Below are 22,462 nucleotides of genomic sequence, written 5' to 3'. Positions count from 1 at the left end.
GACACTTGGTTTTTCCTCTGACCAAAGTGTTTATCAGACAGGCATATATCAGCCCGCTCTGGGGCATTGTGTTGCCAGTAACCCACTTCCTCCAGCCCCTGGTTAATTGTCACGACATGTGTCCTTCCAAACCACAACTTGGGAGCTATTAGTATCAGCTTCCTGTTGATGACTAATATATTCTCATGGCACTTGTTTCAACCAAACAGCAGTTAAACACATTTGCGGTATTCAGCTCAGCTGCTTAATAAATCAGATAGGAACAAACAACAATCACATCTTTGATGAAAAGGATCTTTTGTAACATGATCTTCTTCTCCACATTTTGAAGTTTTAATAAAAGCCGACAAAGTTTTCCACAGTAAAGGAGTTCGTTTCTTACTGAGGCCACCCATGCTGCCTTTGTGAACCTGCAAGGTACTTTGAGTGAAATCATCCACAAAATGGCAAATGTTTATCATTCGCTGATTTAAAAACCTCAGGTAAACGAATGCTCTTTTTTTTCTTTACCTTCGCCAAAGGCTGTTTAATGTAAAGAAACATTGTTTTTCAAAGTCTCTGGTTTTCCATAACCATCTGCATACCAGCTAGATCTGGACCAGATGGAAAGAGAGAATGGAGGTTTTTCTCTCTTTGTCTGCCTCTCTTTTTTTCCCTGCGTGTGTGAGAGAAAAGGTCTAACAATGTGCACTGAAGACAGACAGTCTCTGAAACATAAGGCCAGCATGTGTTGGCGCGCTGTTGATCTACAGACTGCTTTGTTTCCAACTCGAGCCTCGCAAGCGTGCACAACAGCCACATCATCAGTCTGATAATGCCACTCACTACTTCAGTAACATACTAATTCACTTCTGGTGTACTGAGAGGAAGTACAAGTATCTTCACAGCCGCTGTGCATAGCTAGCTTACTGTATATTGTATGAAGCATAATACATTAAATGCATTACCAAAGATCTTGTCTCTGTAGATTCTGTATGCACATATCTAGATATCCTCCTCATAAAGATGCAAGGAACTGTGCTGAGGAGGAGAAGACAGGGGTGGGTGGAGGAAATGCTCTTAACCATTAAGTTTACATAGGCTTCAGTTCCCACCATCAACCCTTTGATTCAGTCATGCTGGCGCTTTAAGTGCTGGTGTTCTATCCTCACAGAATATTCTTTCAAATATTCATTCCCTGATGAGAGAAAACACTTTGGCACTGTAACATCTTCATGTGGAAGTCTTTTCATCTTAATTTATAATAGTGATTTGGCTGTACATTAAGCACTACTGCCACAGTTCAACCATTCATTGTTGCCATCGTTAGATATGCAGCCAGCACATCCAGTTCGCGGCTTCTGTTTTTGTCGGCTGGTAATCGTTTATGAATGCAGATGCATTTAAGATACATATGGCTGATTTATTTTTCTGAATTCATTATTTAGATACATGGACCCAAATCATGTCTAATCAATAGAACGTGGACTTCAAGCAGTAACCAGAATGCCTGCAGTGCCCAGTCATAGTCATTAAAAAAGTTATCTTGACTTAATTAAACTACGCTGCCTTTTTATTCTCTTGTTTTTGGTTTCTAGTTACAAGTTTGTTAGGTTTATGCAACAATAATACTTGATCTGTTTATTGTGGAGGTTTGGCTGAAAATCCTGAAATCAAATCTGTGCTGTGTGCTCTGTTTCCTTGAGCTGCAAGCAATGACATCACAACAACATCACTGGTCAACTGCAATGAAGTTGCTGGACCAACTCCAATACAGTAATATCACATTGCAGTGTATTACCCATCCAGCAAGACTGCTACAACTGTAATGTGCAGAATCATGATATTACGCCACTCTTGTCTCATAGGGTGGGCGTACAACTGCATAAATGTTTGTCAAACAAAATTAGCTTCTCTATTCACTCTCTTCTCTTTCAGCAAAATTAGCACCATCACACCTTTGGCCTCCTGTCAGCGCTCGAGTGCCAGCGGACATGCTTGTGTGAGTCTGAATATTTGGGGGTGCGAGTTCAATTTAGCTGGACTTTTGCTACACAATCTGGAAGGAAAATCAAAGTTGTGCGTACTGTTACGGCTCAATTGTAGCTTGGCAGACCCACTCTCCATTGAAAATAATGGGCTCACTCTGGGCAACACTGCATTTGTGCACTTGGTATGAAACGACAGTAAAGTGAGCCAACGCACTTCAAACAAATGGCTTGTCAGACTCAGATGTGGTTGGATAATAGTTTGTACAAACTGATTCATTCCAAACATGCTCTCTTCTTTAGCAAAAAACTAAACATAGTCAAGCTGTAGTGGCAACTTCATTGACCCTGTTCTCAAGGAAACAAAACAAACTGCATATTATTTATGACGATGATTAAGTGATAGATTTAGCTTTTGACCAAACAGCCGGGTGACAAATAAGAACTTTACAAATGTTTCCTCAACACTAATGAGCACCTTATTTCCCTCTGAGCATTTCGAGGCTTTAACTTAAAACACACCTCTCCCTTTCTTTTAGCTGGATCATCGTTGCTGGCCTCCTTTACACTTTCCCTGTCTGTTTCTCAGTATCTGCTGCCAGCTGGCTAGAAATCCAAGCCATGCTCCGTGTATCACTAAATATCCCATATAGCTCTTTGGTCACACATTTTTGTCAGTTCTTGGTGACTTTACAGCATTAATCAGATGTCCTTTGAAGCTCCACTGATCTCACTTTTTAGCCGACAACAAATAACATGCACTTTTATTACTTGCTAGATATTTCGTATTTCTCCTGCTAATCCTTTCAAGTTTGTCCTCAGCAGCACTCTATGTGCAATGATCTGTCTCTTACTCCCTCCCTCCGTAGCCCTCATCCCTCTCTCTTTCTATCTAATCCCAGACGAAAGGGAGTTGGACACTCTTTCCAAAAGTTGGATTTGTAAATAGCTCGAACCACATCTAAGAGAGAGGCAGAATTAGCAAGAAAACACCAACTCGGGGCAAAGAAAAGAAGAAAGAAGGAAAAATGCAATATTGTTCAATTTCGGCCCAGAAATCCTTTAAAGCAAGTCCCATTCAGGAGGTTATGGAAGACCGACAAATGAATTTTCATTAGGGGTTAGTCCAAAGTAAACCTTTGAGCCATGCACAATTTCCATCCTCACTTAACATGAAAATGTTTTTGATGTCTGTTTTTCTGAAGAAATTATCAAAGGTAACTGGATCACTTTTGGTTCCATGATGACACTACAGTAATTTCTAAAAGGTCCAGAAGTATCGAGGAGGAACATCCACTGCGGACATGCTCCGAGATGACCTATGCTGAGCATCGCTGCACTTTCAGACTCACGACTGTCCCACTCATGTTGGTGATGTGTCTTGCCTGTTTCTCCAGGAGACGCCTGCAAGGCACCGTGGTCTGATCAGGGAGCTGCTGGCAAACAATACCAGGGCCCAGTGCCATCTCCAGCTGCTTCCTCTCCACAAAGGCCTCACTGAAGTGGATTGTACTTATTTATTCCTCTTTTAAAAAGCCGACATGAAAGCCAGAGCTGTTTATGTGTGTTTATTATGACTTGCGTCCACAATAGGAACCTTGAGGAAGACTCCCCCAGAGAATCAAAGTACGGGTGAGCGTTTGATGCAGGATACAATTGGTCTCAAATGCCAGCATCAGCTGTTACTGTGAGTTCATTAATTCAGATGGCATTTAGGCATGATGTGGCATGACCTCAGCCTCGGTACAGCACCACTCGTGCTCTCCTTCTTCTTTTCTGCCACTAAGACTGCAAGTGGGCGTGCTGAGTTCTCACTACCTGAAAGTGACAAATGTCTCTGCCGTTGTTGCGCAGAGCACCTCGGCACTCACTCTGAAAACTTGGCCATATCCCATGCAGAGCCCTGTGGGGAATGGCAAAGCCTCACGTCCGCAGCCGATTAGGGAGAGAGATTAAGGCCTGCCAGGAGAAACCGGGCCATGGTGGAGGTGTGGGTACTGGGAGAGATGGAATGAATAAAAGACGAGTTCAAACCAAATCAGGCCTGCTGGGCTTTATCCACCATCAGCAGCAGAGTGGTTGAAGCTTCCTGATAAAGATGCAAGGAACCATGTGGAGGAGGGGGAAAAACGCTGAACCATTAAGTTTACATAGGTTTCGGCTCCCACCACCAACTGTCCACATGCTATCCAAAATCTATTCGCCCTTTTCTTCTTTTCCCTTCATCTCAGCTCCCACCCGATGCGATGGCCCCTTTGATTCAGTCATGCTGGCGCTAAGCTTTTAAAGGGAGATTTTTTTTGGTCCTTACTGTAACTTACAGTAGGAACTTTGCTGCCTGTATTTACTCCCTGTTGAGAGGAAACCATGTCATCCATTTTTAATTCAGCACAGAAACATCTTCATTTGGAAATCTTTTTATCTTTACTCATAATGACAACGTGCTTATAAATAATGTTTTGCTGTATAAAATCATTGCCATCTTTAATGGATTTTTAATAGATATTGTTTAGCACTATCAACATGGCAAGTTTAAAATAGAGAGGGGGCACAGAGGCAACTTTAGACACTTTTAAACAACTTATTTTTTATAATAAAGAGCTCAGGTTTCATCCAAAAACCAATGAAATGTTCTGTATGGGCCACCTAAGCTAATAACTAAATGCCAGGCCAGACAAACACATTTTTATCCAGTGTTGAATTGGGTACTTTTGGCTACGTTATCCTTCCGTCTTTCGATTTAAGAATGCTTGAACTTTTACTGGCTGGTACTTTAAATATGTGATGAGTAAATCTACAAAGACTTTGTGAGGTGTGTTTACCCTGGTAGTGTTGGTTAATACCGGAATGAAACTGGCCAGTTTTAATTTGTTATTATGTGGTTAAAAAAAAAATCCCCAGTTCTCTAATGTGTTCCAGTAACTCACTTCTTTTCTTTCTTCCAGTTAGTCTCTTTTTTTTGTATCAGGAGTAGCTCCACCATCTAGTGGCTGGAACAGAAACATATCAGCTTTCTCAAACATGCACCCACTTCATATACAGTCTCCAGCATGGTACATAAAATAGTACTCATGTTGCTTCTGTGGTAACACAAATAACTCCGAGCCAATCATTTGAAGTTCATCCATACTCCACTAATGATGCTAATAAGGCTAATGACAAAGAGGCTCCTCTGTTCTTCTTTCATGTCAGCCACGAACAACATCTCCCTTCCTTAGGACAGTATTGAATGGATTTTGGCTTCAGAGGGTAGCTCAATTCGCTTTGAAAATCTAGGGTTTTCTTTTTTTGTTATCATGAGAGAGAAGGCGACTGGAGCAATTGAGAGAAAACGGGAAAAGGATTGTTTGGAGTCAGAAACACATTTCAAAGGCTTCCCCCAAAAACAGCCTGCAAAATCTGAGATGAAACCGGCTAATAAAGCACCACACAGCAATAAATAATGCAACAAGAGGAAACAACATGAAAGATCTTTTCATCTTCTTATGGAGAGAAAAGGGGAAAGGAAGCAATGAGAATATGTATACGCTTAGTTCTGTAGTCAAAGTTTGTTGGACTTTGCTTTGAAACTATGGAGCATTTGGTCAAGGGGAGAAATGTATTGTATTGTATATGCAAGAAAACCATACTGCTCTTACTCCATGTAGATAAAATACAATAATTTATCTAAATTTAATGGCAGAATATGCTTCAACCCTTACTGCATCCTCCATGTTTCTTTTCTAGTTGAAATTTTCTGTGACTCAGACAATGAACAGGCTAAAAATCCCCTTGCACCCACCCAAAATAGTTCTGTCCACCAGCTGATGGCCAAGGACAGAGATCAAACAGACCACAAAGCAGGGAGTGGGGGGGTCGGTGCAAGAGCAACAAAAGAGCTTCCTCTCCTAATCTCTGTTAAATTAGAGTAGACGTGCGTGGCAGTGTGGGCTTCCTGCAGAGGATGAAGGGGATTGAGCGGTGACTGGAAGTGGACTGTGTGGTTATGATATTATTAATAAAAGCAGCATGGAGGCTGTACAAGTGCTAAATCTGCATGTGAGACCTGTGAATGTGTATGTTAGTGGGGCAAAGTGAGAGGGAGAGAGGGGAGGAAAAAAATAGACGGTGTGGAAGCAGCAGTGCAGTTGTGTAACACTGACATCTTGTGGCCAGATGTGTAAATTGATTGTAAGATAACTGTTTCATGTGATAGTTATTACATTTGTTACATTTTTTATCTACATTACCCCCTAAAAGTTAACAGAATTCACAAAGATTATGTTATAATGACAACTTCTACATTTTACTTATAGCAAAAAAATCAAGCAAGGTTATTTAAAAAGTTATAAACACCTTGTAAAAATTATTAAAACTACAAACAGAATGTGAAAAAAATAACTGCTGTTATCTTATGTTCAAGACATTTGTATGTTGTGCTGCAGAGATATCAACTGACTCTGAAATAGGGCTGTGCTGCACTCTCATGTAATACCACTTTAAATCACAAGGTGGTGCCACGGGTCGGTGTAAGCAGTGTTGCCAACTTAGCGACTTTGTCGCTATATTTAGCGAGTTTTCAGAAAAAAAGACAACAAGCAGCGGGTGCTGTAACGCAGTCAGTTCTTCTTTTACTCTTTTACTCTTATGCTGTTTTGTGGATCACAAGATTTAAAACTACTTATAAACACACACACACAAAGTAACTCCACCAGAGTGCCTATTTCGGGTCACTTTTGCCGGTCCAAGCCCGGGTAAAGGAGCAGGGTTAGAATTGTGACATTAAAAAAAAAACAATAATTGCTAAAAGAAATTTAATTTGTAGTTCTAAATAAACTCTAAATGCATTTAGGACGTTTTTACTCACTTTAAGTCTCTTCCACGATGTTATTTCTCTCTCCAACAACAGAGGTTACAATTAGATTAGCATGACCAATTATGCAAATTAGGCGATGACGTCATTTAGCGACTTCTAGCGACTTTTAGGACAACCAATAGCGATTTTCCTTACTGAGGAGTTGGCAACACTGGGTGTAAGATCAGCATAGCAAGGCAAAGCCACACATCTGCAGCCGATTAGGGAGCGAGATTTAGACCTGCCCAGAGATGGTGGAGGTGTGGGTGCTGGGAGAGATGGAATCAATAAAAGATGAGTTCAAACCAAATCAGGCCTGCTGGGCTTTATCCACCATCAGCAGCAGAGTTTCAGGAGCTTCCTGATGAAGATGCAAGGAACCATGTGGAGGAGGGGGAAAAACGCTGAACCATTAAGTTTACATATGGTTCAATTCCCACCACTAACTGTCCACATGCTATCCAAAATCTACTTGCCCTTTTCTCCTTCTTACTTTGTCTGATCTTGCACTCGATGGCGCCTTTGATTCAGTCATGCTGGTGCACTGGACTTCTAAAAGAGCTTTTTCTTTCTGTTCTTACTGTAATTTAAAATAGCGGGTTCTCTGCTTGTGTTTAGTACCAGCTGATAGGAAATCAATTCATCTATTTTAATTCAACACGGAAACATCTTGATTTGGAAATGTTTTTATCTTTACAACATTAGATAATATTGAAGCTATTATTACCTTTTGTACATAATTTATGCTTACTGTCATACTAATGTGTGATTTAGACTCCTGTGGGGAATCTATGCTCATGACATACATGTTAACCCTTCGCGTAACCGAACGTGCACCCCTGAGAAATATAACTACACGACGGTTATTGTATGGATGGCCGTAGCCCATACATTGAGCGGGTAACCTACTAATCAGAAGGTTGGTGGTTCAATCTGCTCCAATCTGCATGCCAGATATTCTTAGGCAAGATTCTAACCCCAAGTTGGCCTAACCTGCATTTTAAATGAGGCACAAATCTTGGTTCTGCATTTGAATTTTACATTTTCTGTAATGTCTTGAAGCACCTCTCCACTCTGTTTCAACATTGCTCCACTCCTGATGATGATATTGTTAATCCCTGTTTGCATATTTGCACCACTACAGGATCTTCTTCTTCCTCAGGCTGCTCCCTTTAAGGGTCGCCACAGTGGAACAGCTTGCTCCACTGCATCCGATCCTTAGATCCTCTGTCATATACGTCCTCTGCATATCTTTGTCCACTACATCCATGAACCTGGATGTAGTGGATAACAATTTTTTTTAATGAGCCCATATTTTCATATGTGAAAAAAATAAAGTTTGAAAAAAGGAAATCTGTGAGAAAAGTACAAAAAGCTTGGGCTGCTGGGAGATCTTCCATGTTCCTGAATTGTTTTCCTTGATGATGCTTACACATCATGGATCTTTGCATAATCTTGTGTAGTCTGTAGTCTGTTTTTTCTCCTGTTTATTATCTTACTATGCTTCTTTTTTTATCCCTCAGCCCCATGCTGAGGTTACCCCTAACTTACTATTAAAGGAAAATCTCTTTTCTCATCACTTCGATGTACTTGCTCATAGGGGATTGTCTGATTGTAGGGTCTCTACCTTACAGAATAAAGTACCATAAGTTGATTGTTGTTGTTGTAGCGATGCTGCTCAGCATCACTATGTGCATCATCTTTCACTCCATAAAGGTGTTTGTATGTTTGAGTTCAAAATGCTGGATTCATTATGAGTGAAGAACAAAAACTGAACGCATACTTGATGCACATTTAATTGCAGATGACAACAGTCATTGCTACTTGTTGGGACCCTTATGCGCTCAAGTTTCCATCAAATAGCATTTAAATTAGCACAAAGTGGTTCTGAGTCATTGCCATTATCCTGTGATGAAATATTTCTATTCCTTTATCCATAATGTGCCGAGTGACTGGTTTGATGAAAACAAATAAATACAATTCTATGGCTTTCAGATTCAACAAACGGGAGAATTTAGATGGATTTTTTTTAACCTGTACACTCCATGGGAACCATCAAAACACACAATTATCCCCACTGTAGAGGTATGGAGTCTTCAAGAATCTATACACAGCTATACATTCGTCTTACTAGTGTATCTGTTACCAGACTTGCCTACTACATTAAAATGCACCATAACATATTAATATTTTTTATAACATATTGATATTTTTACTTAAAGTCCCTCTAGGTTGTCCAGCTGCGAATACTGTAATTTGTAATACTGTAATTTGGACACGTGACCCACAGAGGCTGTTTATTTTTGTGGTTTTATAGCAATAGAGCTACTGCTGTTTGGGGATACTTAACAAAACAGGTGGAAATGAAAAGATTAAGTACAACATGCAAACCTAGCCTTGGATATTTCAGGAGGTGAAACACAAACGTGCAACACAAACGCCAGTAGAGGGCGAAAGGGGACAATTTAGTTATCTCCACTACTTCTTTCTTATTTTAAGCCAGCTGGTCGTGTGTCGTGTGTGGCTTCCCAGTTTAAATAAAGCACAGGAAGGTTTTTTGTTTGAACCCAGTCCCCCCGCCCTGTTTGTATATCAGTATTCGGCATATTTGTATGGCAGCACTGGATGCGCGCAAGCGGACAAAAGATACAAAGAGATGCAGGTGTGCAAACAAGAGGGAGCTCGCGCCGTACGTTTCTTTGCTGTTTGTTTTCTCGTTAATGTCGGAGTCTGACATCACTGCTGAAAGTTCCTGTGAGTGTTTCAGAGAGAGAGAGAGAGAGAGACTGGGGAGGGTGAGGTGGGGGGAGAGAGAGACTGGGGTGGGTGAGGTGGGGGGGAAGAGAGACAGATAGAGAGGATTACCGTCGCCTAAGCTGTGCGCGCCTCACCCCATCCGCATCACACGCGCTTACCTGCGCGGGGACTTTCGTCAAACGCAACTTTTGCTTTCTGTGGGGGATTTCGAGCCTCTCGTTGCCCACACCCAGGTGATATGGATTAACTGCACTTCTTCGAGGTGCGGCGGGGTTTTTTGCGGCGCTTTTCGAAGTTGTTCCACGTACAGGACGGTCGGGACGGCCCGCCCTGCGCTCAGGAGGGGATTAGAGAGCGGAAACCCGCTACTCGGTAAGGTCTTTACACCTACAACCAACCAGGATGAACACTGAGCACACATAGAGGTGCTAGAAACATTTTCTGTGCACCGATATTACCTTTATTTCCCTTACGTGCATGAGCGCAAGCTCTCGAAGCAAATTAGACGGTGCTTTGGCTCAGTTGGCTGGACATTTGTTTTAAAAATCAAATAAGAAAAAAAACTTGCTTATTGTTAGCCTGCTAGTTTCACAGTGCAAAGAAAAGTAAAGGTTTAATTTTCAATTCATGTTCTTAATTAAAAAAGTTAATCTGCCACATTTAGAAGTCTCATTAACTTCCTCCGATCTTTCCCCTTAAAACACACGCAGCTTAAAGAGTGCAGGTGAAAGATGGCACCCATTCACAGCTTCACCTGTTTAAATCCATCTCAGTCAGATTAATGGAGGGGCGGAGGCAGGTGGATGAGGGATTTTTTTTAAAGCTTCAGCAACAATCTGAGACGTAGACTGTGTAGAAAGGGCTGGAAGGCGTCCCTAATGTTCCACAAGTTCCACTCCATTCATTAAAGAGACATTCCCAGGCTGCTTTTAAAGCACTGGGAGTCGCTCAGTTTCTGTGTTCAACTGCTGCTAAAGAATTGATGAATAAACTAATAGTGCATAGTCTGTGTGAAATGAAAATGTGTTTTACTAATGCATCACTGCAACCAGAAACACACACACACACAGCTACATGCATTTTACAGTAAGATGTGTCTCCAGATATTTTGCTGCATCATGCTTCAGCCTTCACAGAGACTGGGCTGATGCCACTGTGTTTGGCTTATAGGTGGCACAGTCTGCTGCTGCTGCTGGACTGTGAGTCCCAAAATCGATTCGTTTCGTGCAGACACACTAATACAAAGCGTGCCCTGATGCTCAGGATTGAAACTGAAGAAGACTGTGGGGCCGACTGCGTTGTGATGGCTCTCCCGGGCTTTACTAATTTATGATGTTATTTTTAGGCTTGACTACATTTTTGATGCTGCCTATTTGTCAAGTTTAATAGCGAGTGAAAACTCGGGTGTGTCCGTCAACCTCTCTGTGTGCACACGTGCCTAAACTTGATCAGGCAAAAATGGTGTGTGGGGATACTTCAAAGGCCTTTCGGCACTTTTGTTCTGTCATTGAGGTTTGGTGTGTAGTACTGTTCAAACCATTAAAAAGTGCTTAAAATGACATTTCTCACCTATACTGAGAAGAAGCACACTCTTCAACTTTAGCTCCAAATGTAATCTCCCTCAGCTCCTCCTTCACAGTCAGAGCCTTAAATCTTTACAACCAGCTAAAAAATATGAGATGGATTTTCAGCCCGAGATGGGACTTTTTGAACCCTCATTCCCAAAACTCAGCTGTCTTTCTGACTTCACATTGTGCTGTAGTTAAGCTACTTGAAACGTTGAAAGAGATAAATCCTTTCAAAAGGCTTCTCCAAACATCTGAGAATATGAAGGCGTTGGAAAATTAGAAGCAAAGAAAGCGAAAAACTCCCCAGCTTCTTACTGCAGAGAGGTGAATCTCAACCTCGGGATGGCTGCTCTAATGAGGTCTAAAAGGTTTTAGGTCAACCCTAATCTCCTCTGCCATAAAGACGGCCCTTTTAGACACGTTGGCTTCAGTGTGAAACACCTGATTAAAGAGTTTTCCAGCAACAGCAGAAGTAGTTCTCTAAGCGCTTTTACTGTATCAGAGGCTTTCCATCATTTCATACTGGATAGGGAGGATCACATGCTGACAGCTGTCTGTCTGCTGAGTTAGTAGAAATTTTTCTTACTTCAGATCTGATCTTCATTTGAGTGTTGGTGGGATTCTGGTCAGTTTAGCATAATGGGATGTGGTGTTTCAGTTGTGGGATTACACTTGAGTATATTATTACTGCTGCAAAACAAAAGATATACAGAGCGTAACATGCCATTCATTTTAAAGCACATAAACATAAAATATATGTCTCATTGTCTATTATACCTGTGTTTATGTACCTCCAGCTGGTGTATGAACAAAAAACATTATCACCTTTAGTCATTAGTCCTTGAGATTTGCATACATTTGCCTCTGACAGATATTTAATATTGGATTTTCTTCTATAAATAAATAACCAAATCTAATATTTATGATTTCTTTGTTTAATTTGTTTTTTTAGTTCTTTTAGAAGAAGATCTGATGATGTTTTAGAACCCATGTATGGAAAAATGTATTTTCCTGCAGTAGTACAATTAAATATGACATGACATTATTAATCATAAAGAGTATTTTAAGCTTTTTCTTAGGACTCACTCCATTGTCTTGTTGCCTGGAGCCGTCATACAGCTGTAGAAAATTTACATTTCAGCACTTTGTGACAGTTTACAGCACAGGCAGAGCAAGCTGACAGACACGCATATGTTTGCATGTTTGAGCTTAGAGACATAAGGTCACTCAACTTTTGGCTGAATGTCACAGTTTTGTCCAGTATATTGACACTCACCATGTCTCACACGCATACTGTGACGCACTGAAAAGCCACCAAACATCTAACAGATAGGACGAGAGTTGGGTCAGAGCAGTTTGAAATGCAACCAGTCGATTAGGACAAATTAACTTTTGACATTAGTGATGCAATTGATTGTTTTTTTAAAGTAATTGGAATACTTTGGATTACTAAATTACTATATCTCATACCAGAAAAAGAGGGACGTTCTATAGATAATAGTTTTGTTTAAACCTCTCAAAACATTTTTAGTGAAGATAATTTTTTTTATTATTGTTGTACTTTTGTTTACTCATGAATAGTATGTCTGACATTTTTTGTCGAGTTCCTTGCTTTGTGGCAGTACAAAAAAACCCTGTTGGTTATAAGCAACAACTATCAAGATCTGTGGGGTATGCAGGTCATGGAAGCAAAACTTAAAATAGCACACAAGGAACACAAGCTAACCAAAATAAAACAAAGTTTAAACACAGATACAGACTTAGACACACAAACTTGACATACACAAAATGTAAGCAAACATGGAGACATGAGCTACTACATACATGGGATGCCAGGAAGGACACACAAGACTCAGATGAACAAGAGATAACTAAGATACGAGAGTAACTAGAAACATGAAAAACGAAACTAGGAAACACTGGAAATACTGAACTAGATGACGAAACAATGAGAAACTAGAATACACTCATAATAATAACTCAGACTTGGATAAAGAACACAGAAAGTCAGAACACAAGAAAAAACTGAGGAACCGTGACAGCAGTAGTTACTCCTAAATAGTCCTCCATTTCTGCAAAAATGTGCGGCGCAGGACACCATATTTTAAAGATGTAAAGAAAATGTTATCAACTAATCCTCAGTCATGCAATTCTAATTACTAATTATATATAAAAAAATACATAATATGGCATGGGTATTTTTTTTGTAATGAAACCACATTTAAACACTACGCGTACTTAGAGCTGGGCGATAGAACGATAACGATATGTATCGCGATATAACTTTTACTCGATAGTTTGAAAAAATTAAAAGCTATCGCGATAGACCTGGCCGCTCTTGTTCTCTTAAAAAAAAAAAGGTCAGCCGCTCCAAATTATAGCGCAGAAACAAAAATCACATACTTGTATACAGCAAAGTGGCATTGTGTTTTTTTGGAACAGCCAGCGGTAATGGAGCCAGCGCGTAATGGAGGAAATGAGTGTGCCGACTAGAAAAATCAACCGAGCGTGACCGAAGAGAAAACAGATGATGGTTCCAATGCCGGAGAGATTGTCGAACGGAAGAGCCATAGAAGTTCCGTAGTTTGAAGGTATTTCGGCTATTTCAAGTCTGACAAAAAACAGAGTAGCGTGCACTGTAAATTGTGCCGAAAGCAAGTCTGGAAATACAATAAACTGGAGCATGCGTCACACTGTGCGCCACGTTATTGTTTCGGTGAAATGAATTTCTACAATACTGTTACTGTTAATTCTACTCTCTGCAGTGTTTAAATGCTTACATATACACACAGTTACTGTCCCTCCACACATACGACTCGGTTCTGCTTCTATGCCCCAGCTTTGTTTACTTTTTCCCACCGAGGCTTCTAGACTTCTGATTGGCCAACATTTCTGCACGGTTAGGAATCTAGCGCCACCTGCTGCTTTGGCATGTTCATAGCAGCGTTTTCCTTCATTTCTGCCTTTATGTGTGGACGGGATTATTTTTTAAAACGAAAACGGAAAATCTCCGTTTTCAAAAATACCCGTGTACGTGTGGACGTAGCCTCAGTCTCTGACTGGAAGCGCTAATTCGTCATTCGGCTTTTGTCAGACTAAAGTAACTGTTAAAACTGTTTGAAAAGCTAAGCTATACAACAAGGAGAGATTGAGAATTTCCTTTTAGTTCTCAGTTTATTTGATATTGACAAAAGTTAGTCAGTTTTGTCTGTTCTTCTGTAAAACAAACTAAGATTTATTTTTAGAATTAATATTTTGTTTCTAAGTGGAATTGGCAATTTAGTCTGTTTCATTTGTTCTATTTTGAAACTTAAACGCTTTAGCGGCTGCCTTTTGTGTAGTTTGCAATATTTGCCTTTATTTATCTGAAAAAGTCTCATGTTCCTTAAGTACATCTACCCTGTTGAACTTATTATGGGAAATAAATATTTAAAAACAAGCTGCTGATTATTTCACATTTTACTTGTGAGCAACGGCACATTTAAATCTTACAAATATAGTTATTTGGCTTATATCGTGATAGATATCGTTATCGCCTGAAATGAAAAAAACATATCGTGATATGAAAAAATCTCATATCGCCCAGCTCTACGCATACTATGCAATTCTATGTATGAATGACTTGAAGGTTGCAGCTTCCGACTTAAAGTCACATTCTCCCCAGAAATGAGTTTCTTAAACATTACTTCTCTTGCAAGTTGACTACGCAAAATAAGATCTGCAGTTTGACACTTTTGAGCTTGTCAGCACAACACAGGCTTTTCTTTATTCACATAAAATCTGGAACCTATGAGCTAGAAGTGTGATGTGATGTCACTCTTATCCAGTAAAGCGTAATAATAATCTGGTAACTTGAAGCCTGATTTGCACATCCTGTGCTTTTAAAATTAACTTAGTTGTTAGTTAGCCCTGGGTAATTAATTCAGTTTTCTGTTATTTGGCTTCCAGCAATAAAGGAATAAAGAAAAAAAGATGATTGTGCAACACTTGAGTTTTTTTTTTATCGTTTTGACTCTATTTTCTGTACAGCTGTGTGCTTTCACCCCTCTGAAAAACTGAAACTTGCTCAGTTTTTGCTTCAACTGTCCCCAAGATGACTGGAAAAGAGCCTTATATCATCAAGACGTTTCTTGAAGGAGGAAAAGTGAGAACTTTTACATGGATTGATCAGCAGTGGCTCATCAGTGGTAGCTGATGTTGCACAATATTCATCTACCAGATCTTTGAGGGTCTCTCCTGCAGTTCAGTCTTAATAGTGTGCTGTAGAAGTGTATTACCGCCTACTCCCTTCCTTGGCTAGACTACCATGTAGGCGCCTTCAAGGTCTGTTGTTGCCTCGTGGTAGTGGTGTTGTGGCTGGTGAGCATAAGCAAATGCTCTTTTGAGATAGGCTTCACAGTCCAACACAATCACAACATTACATAATTATGGGAATAGACTCATTAAAAACAAAATATTATTCAAAGTGGAGTGTTTTTATACATCTGAGCTGTCTACAGGGGTCGGCACAGCAACTGTAAAGAGTAAATATTTGTTTCAAATGGATGGACCCAACCAACAAAAGTAAATACTGACAAGATCAGGTGAGCCATTTTAAAAAGCATCATCCTCATTAAAGGACTTAAGTTACCCAATGCAGCCTGCTTAAGTGGATAATCAACATAAAGTGATGTCAGGAACAGGAAGTGATGTCACTATTTGTCTCTTTCTCACAGATAATTCCTCTCAGTTTGGTGTGTTTGTCTTCCTCAGAAATATCTCTAAAATTCCTCTAAAAGAACGGCTGGTCATCTGGCCAGTTATCTTTCAAGAAGTGCAGCAGAAACAATGCATTTATTTAAATATCACAGCAAAGGTCAACATGTTCTGCTGCACATATTGGCTGTCGCACACTGGCGTTCGCTCTATTTACTTTTATGTAAGGCTAGCTCAGCAAATAATACTAGTGCATTAAATAGATGGGGAGCATAGATACTGGCTTTGTGTATAAGCCATCAGATAGCTTGTTAGCACTGGCAGCTTCGAGGCTGTCAACCTGCTAGTACACCAGCTCTGAGGCAGAACAGCAGAGCTGTGTTGCCCCAGGTACATCTCTGCACACACAATAGGTGACAAAGAAGCTTATTTAACACTTTACACTCTGTACCAGCAAGAGACGATGTCCTTAAGAGAGAATTTAACTTACTAGAAATCCTAATTCAGATACATAAGTGAAACAACATCAGCTGAACAGGTTCATTGATAGTATAACATTATCCTGGTTCTTAATTATTTCAAATTTTTTGACCTAATTTTATGACAACAGTAGGTAATAAGACACATTAGTTATTTTAGCAGTTGTATTTTTGTATGGAAAAAAGAATGGCTCAAACCCTGCAGTGATGGTAAAGATGCATTACCCTAGGTAGCCTTCTATGGTAACTTTTTTAAAAAAAAACCTTCATTTAACCAGAAGAAGGAAGTCTTAAGATTAAAATTCTCTTTTGTCAGACTGCCCAGATGTAGATAGCATAAACCAGCATTCCTGGAGAAAATCCACACAAGCACAAGTGGACATGCGAACTCTACATCCAATGGCCCCACTTGGGTTTGAACTCAGGTTCAGCCTTTCTTGCTTTGAGCAAACTGTGCTAACTACTTAGTCACCATGTTGTGTGCATGTGCACCAACCTGAATGTAGAACAGACATTTATTTTAAACTGCATGTCTTGTTTATTATTGTGAGGAAAATGTGGTTTGCAACAAAGTGCACAGCAACTGGGAATAAGAATTAGCACCTGTAAGCACAAGGCTTTGTATCTCAGCTGGAAAAGGAAGGATTGCCCAAGTGGCAGAGTTTTAAGTACCTTGGAGAATTTCCTTTGAGGGAGGAAGACTGGAAATTGACAGACAGATTAGCAAAGCATCCGCATTACTGCAGGCAGCTGTAGCGAAGGAAGAGCTGAGCCCAAAGGAGCAGCTGTTGCTTTAGTCTTCGATCTGTGTTCCTACTTTTAACCCTGGGCATTAGCAGTTGGTGGCAATATTAAAATTGATCAGGAGTTAGGTTTCTGGGTAGATATGAGGAGATCTGCCATTTCAGAGGGGTGCAGGGTAGACTCTCTGCTGATGTGATTTGAACATCTCACTTGGATGCACTAGGCATACCCAGCTGGAAGGAGACCCGAAGCAGACCCATAAGCTGGAGTTCATCTTTCCAGGAAGAGTTAGAAGCGGTGGTGTATGACAGGGAGATCTGGGAACCGATGTTTCTTAGATTAGTGCTGTATCTACTCTGGATGAAAAGCAGAACAAGGACAGATGGTTGGAACGTTTTCTCATGCAGCGTATGAGACACACAACCACACCTGCATGCACAATAGGGGTGGGGGGAAAAATCGATACTGTCTAGTATCGTGATATTTTGTTCATTCATTCATTCATTCATTTGTTCATTTTCAGGCACAACAAATACCTATATTGAACATAAAATGCACAAAACAAAAAACAAAAATTGCCTGAAAAAGGAGTGGGACGAAGAAAACTTATTAAATCCCACCCCTATACTCACTCATCAACAAAAAAACAATAAACTTCCCGCAGCTACGCCCATCATTGCATACAGACCCATCAACAGCCCCGGGCACATACAAGCATCTCAACGGCAGCTCGCAAACAACAATTAGAGCCTTCATAACTGAATACAGAATATATAAATTATAAATTGCATTACCACAGGTAACAGGCAGTAATAATTACAAGTAACAAACACACATACATATACATACATACATACATACATATATATCTACACACACATGCACGTATATATACATACATACGCACACTCTTCTTTATTTATTTATTTATTTATTTATTTATTTATTTATTTTTCTCTCTTGGAATCCATACCAGCAATGGTAAGAGGACAGACATTACAGAGCACACTAAAAACCATCATTGAGTATACTGTGACCAGACCAAATGTTTGTAGAGGAATTTAAATCTATGAATATTTTTGCATTGTTTCAATTGTAAACTCAGACTGTTCCAGATTTTCACACCACATACAGACACACAATTGTTTGCTAATAATGTATCGATACAGGGACAGCAGAAATCGATATTTTGACTTCAAAATGCTCTGACTTCAGAGCCTGTTGATCAGCTCCCTTTTCTGAGCAAGAATCCTGACATTCCTTCACTGTCCAAATGTGTTTAACTTTTTTTTTGGCAGCAATAAACATGACAGTTTACTTATTTTAATTTAAGACATGTTTTATTTTAATTAAGTTTAAAACTTTTTTAATTAATGTAAAATTATATTTTGTTTTAATTTACTTTCAAATTCTTCAGTTGCTGAATGGGCCTGCATAGTTTTCATAAATTGCATAGTTCAGAATAGCTATAATTGTACCAGATGGTTGCATTCAGTTAAGTTGGACTAGACTGTAATACAAACCGTTCAGTTTGTCAGCAATAAAACTGACTGAAATGAGAGAAAGACTGAGTGTGAGACTTTGATATTAGATAAAATGAATATTGATAAAGTTTACCTTTATGTACAGAATTTGAATATCGCAAAATATTTTTGCAATAAATTGCAATAATATCGTATCGTGCGTTAAGTATTGTGATAATATCGTATCGTGAGTTGTATGGTTAATGTTTTATTTGGGAACAGAATGGTGTGTATGTGTAAGTTTGGTGATGGAGTTTTTATTATGAATGAATGATGAATTTTTATGAATTATTATGTCTACTTTTTTATGTTTAAGGACAACAGATGGAAATTAGCCTTTGGCTATAATCTGGCATGTTTACATTCATATATATATATATATATATATATATATATATATATATATATATATATATATATAATTTTTTTTTTTATGTTCATTAACATGCACTGTCCTAAATAAAAAAATAAAAAAATAAAATGGTGATTCCCACCTCTAATGCACAATGCTACACAGTCACCCAAAGTGTCACTTAACAATCGTGGGGTTCCACACAATCCTGGTAAGTGTGTGAACTCCTAATTGCATTCGGTCCCCACTGCTACCCTTCAAGCTGTGAGCATAATTCATTAATGTCAAGAGGAGAAAGGAAAGAAACAAAATTAATGAGAAAACATAAACAGGGCACCAGCTCCCTGGGTCTAACAGGCCTCCCATATGCTGTAAAGCTAATGCAGAGGCCCACGTTTGTGTCCACCCTAAGGTCGTTTTCTGTGTGTCATGCCAAGGCTCTTTTTACTCAGCTTTCCATATTTGCTCCACCATCCTATCCCAGTAAAGGCTAAAAAGCACCCTAAAGTATTAAAGCATAAAGAGGCCAGTACACCTACCGTCTATAAGAAAATATTTTGTGTTTTAACGTAGGTTGTACACTGACCGTCAAATGTAAATGCTATTAATTAGAGATCTCTAAACTTGAGCGAGTTTGTTTTTGCAGCCTCTGTGAGCCAATTCTACGGTTTTACTGTGGTGAGACAAAAAGTAAAAGTCAAACTGTAACTGTCTATATGCCTGAGCAGCCAGGCAAAGGAAAGGAACACTTGGACGCTTCTTGCATAAACCCCACCCACCCTTTCCCAGAGGGCTTGAGCCCATGTGTGACATCATGGTTATAATTATCATGAAGATGCCATTTTTGTTTGTTTTTCCCAAGCAGTCAGAAAAATATCACACCTTTGTTTAAGGATTTAAAAGTATTATCTAAAGCTGCACTGTTGCCCACCCACATGAAGGTTCTTTTTAAAAACACTCTACATTTTCTCAGTAGGGTTAGAGAGAGCCCTCCTTGTGATTATTCCCATTGCAACTAAAGACAGGATTGTTTTCTGAAGCATGAGGTGGTGTACTTGCCTACACCATATAAAAATAATTTTAATAGGGTTTTCGGATGGAGCTTCACATATCAGAACAAAGTGACAGTGACACCCTCAGGAATTCTGCAAAGACCAACCATCTCACTTCCCATATTAAAAGCTAGATCATCATTCTGCCACATTCTTGCTGATGTTTGCAGTTTTGCTTAAATGTGGCTCCCATTCAACAGCCTTCCCCAGCCATATCCATCTGGACCAATTAGTGTACACAGCATTCATCAATGAATAAAACAATATGAAATTTAGTCTTCATCACAGAAATGAGCCTGCTGCAAGTCAGCTTTGGTTATGAAGGACCGAGATGAAACATACATATGGTTTTCCTGCCTCTTGCAGAACGTTGCACTGTTTCACCCTGTTCCTCTCCAGAAACATCTTTCCTCTTACCTGTGTTTCCTGAGAATTGTGACTTTCATAATGGTGTAAAACAACTTCTCTTCAATCAAGATCGCCTGACAAGCGAACCTAAAACCAGATTTAGAAATTATGAAAAACATAATGAAATATTCAAAATGAAGTGTTTTGTGTTTCTGAGGTATCAATTACATAATCAGTGGAGCACAGAGTAGGCAAACCGGATGTTCTCCATGCCCGTCAAACCCTAACCCTCTTGATCCCTTTTATTGCTCACATTTCTCTTTCTCATCTTTCTGTTCTTTGCAGCCTCATGTGTTTTCTCTCTCTCCTCATTCTGTCTTCCTTTGTGTGCGTCGGTATGCCTGTTAGTTGTTGGTAGAGTGAAGTGGCTGCATTATCTACATACATTATTGATGCTTGCAGCACTTTAACACACACATGCACAACCACACACACACACACACACACACACACACACACGCACACACACAAAATCCAGCTTACCGCTCACATAACAAAAACTTACATACAGTTATACAATCACACACACATACAGTCACAAAGAGCACACGTAGCCTCACTTTTGAATGAAAAAGTGAGTGACAGCGCACACATGTTGTCGTTTTTTTAAAACAGCTGATTCCCTGTTTTAAGAAAAAATGAGGAAATTGTGACATTCTCAGACTAAAATTAATTCACAGTCACATGCTGGGCTAATAGGTTAAGACATGAATAGAAAGTGAGAGTTATGAAAGAGAAGAGACAGAAGGATTAGAATTTGAGTAGCAGGGAGTTGGAGATGGGAATAAGGGAGGGAGGGGACAGAAGAGTTCCCAGCATCTCTTTTCCCAGGGCTTTGTGAGGGCCTCATTAAATATGGATGGTGTTTGGATCAGAGCAGGGGTAAGTGGGACTCCACAAACAGCACATGCAGCCGATGCAGGCAGCCCCATCCTGCTGTGATGGAGCTCGGTGTGGTTTTTTGCTTCATCTGTCTCTCCGTACTCCTCCTCCCTTGATTCAGTTTACTGCCCTCAACCCTTTTGTCCAGCCCCTGTCGCTGCCATCATGTGGCACTGTCTGTCAAACTCTTCTTCTTTTTCTCTGCTTGTCTGTTTTTGTCTTTTTCTTAGACTCATTTTCTGTCTTCCGCCTCAGTGCCCCCCACTCTCATTCCATCTCCAGTTTGCTTGTTTTTCCCCATGATTCACCGATCTAAAAGGAAAGCTTTCCTCCATTATTCACACCCTAATTGTAGTTTTTCAGATGAGAAGATAAAAATCATGTTTCAAATTGTCAATAATATTACAATGCTGAGAGACTCAGGCTCCAACAACCCTAACTCTTAATTCTGATTCATGCCTGTCGTCAGGAGATGAAGACACGTCACCCTGGTCTTCTTCAGTGGAGTGATGGGCGAGCAGCGAGGGCAGCGGGACTGTAACTGGCACCTTCATGGAGCCCTGATACCCAGGGCAGAGAGCAGGTGTGTGAATGTCTGTCTCTCTAATAGTGAAATGAAACAGATTGTGTTTGTGTATGTGATTTGTGTGTGCACACAACAAAAGATGGCAATATTAGAGGATTTAAAGACTGTGGGATAAACACAGTGAGACAGACGCACAGTGGAGAGGTAAGTGAGCAGTAAACTGGTGTCTGTCTAGTTTAGCCAGTGTGTTACTCCAAACAGACCTGTAAGGCTAAGGTGAAGCTCAGTCTAATCTGGCTCAGCAGGAGTGACGCACAAACTCCCTGTCACAGCCTGCAGACACACTCTGTAATCCCATTTGCCTACTCTGCGCGCCTGTGTGTCTCTGTGCGTGCAGTAAGAGTGTTAGGCAAAAGTTGTAAGTAATGCATGTTTCAGAATTTACTATACTCATCGTGTATGCATAGCTAATTTAGTTAACGTTCCAAAAATACAGAGAAGTCACAGGGAGGGTGCATGGGCGGATGGATTGTTCTGTGGAGTGCCAAGACTTGAGTTTGCAGCTTTTCTCTAGACCAGGGATGTTAAACTCATTTTATGTACACAGTAACCTGTAGGCCCACCTATAATCAAAGTAACCTGTACACAGGTTACTTTGATTATAGGTGGGCCAGA

The 22,462-nt window shown here is 40.0% G+C and overlaps 1 protein-coding gene across 2 annotated transcripts in view; it reads left to right on the top strand.

Moving 5' to 3' along the window:
• Positions 1 to 9,657: 9,657 nt before the first annotated feature.
• frmpd1a (FERM and PDZ domain containing 1a) overlaps positions 9,658 to 22,462 on the top strand; it is a 50,415-nt gene continuing 37,610 nt past the window's right edge. Inside the window, exons 1-2 of one of the 2 annotated variants that reach the window (XM_026169863.1) lie at positions 9,658 to 9,930; positions 21,731 to 21,844. The gene's annotated coding sequence lies outside the window, so the exon portion shown is untranslated. Of the gene's footprint in view, positions 9,931 to 21,491; positions 21,845 to 22,462 lie in introns of both variants that reach the window. The other variant, XM_026169862.1, reaches the window with a different exon arrangement.

The sequence above is a fragment of the Astatotilapia calliptera genome, chromosome 6 (genome assembly GCF_900246225.1).
Source record: "Astatotilapia calliptera chromosome 6, fAstCal1.2, whole genome shotgun sequence".
Classification (NCBI taxonomy): Eukaryota; Metazoa; Chordata; class Actinopteri; order Cichliformes; family Cichlidae; genus Astatotilapia; species Astatotilapia calliptera.
This window is presented reverse-complemented; position numbering and strand designations above follow the sequence as displayed.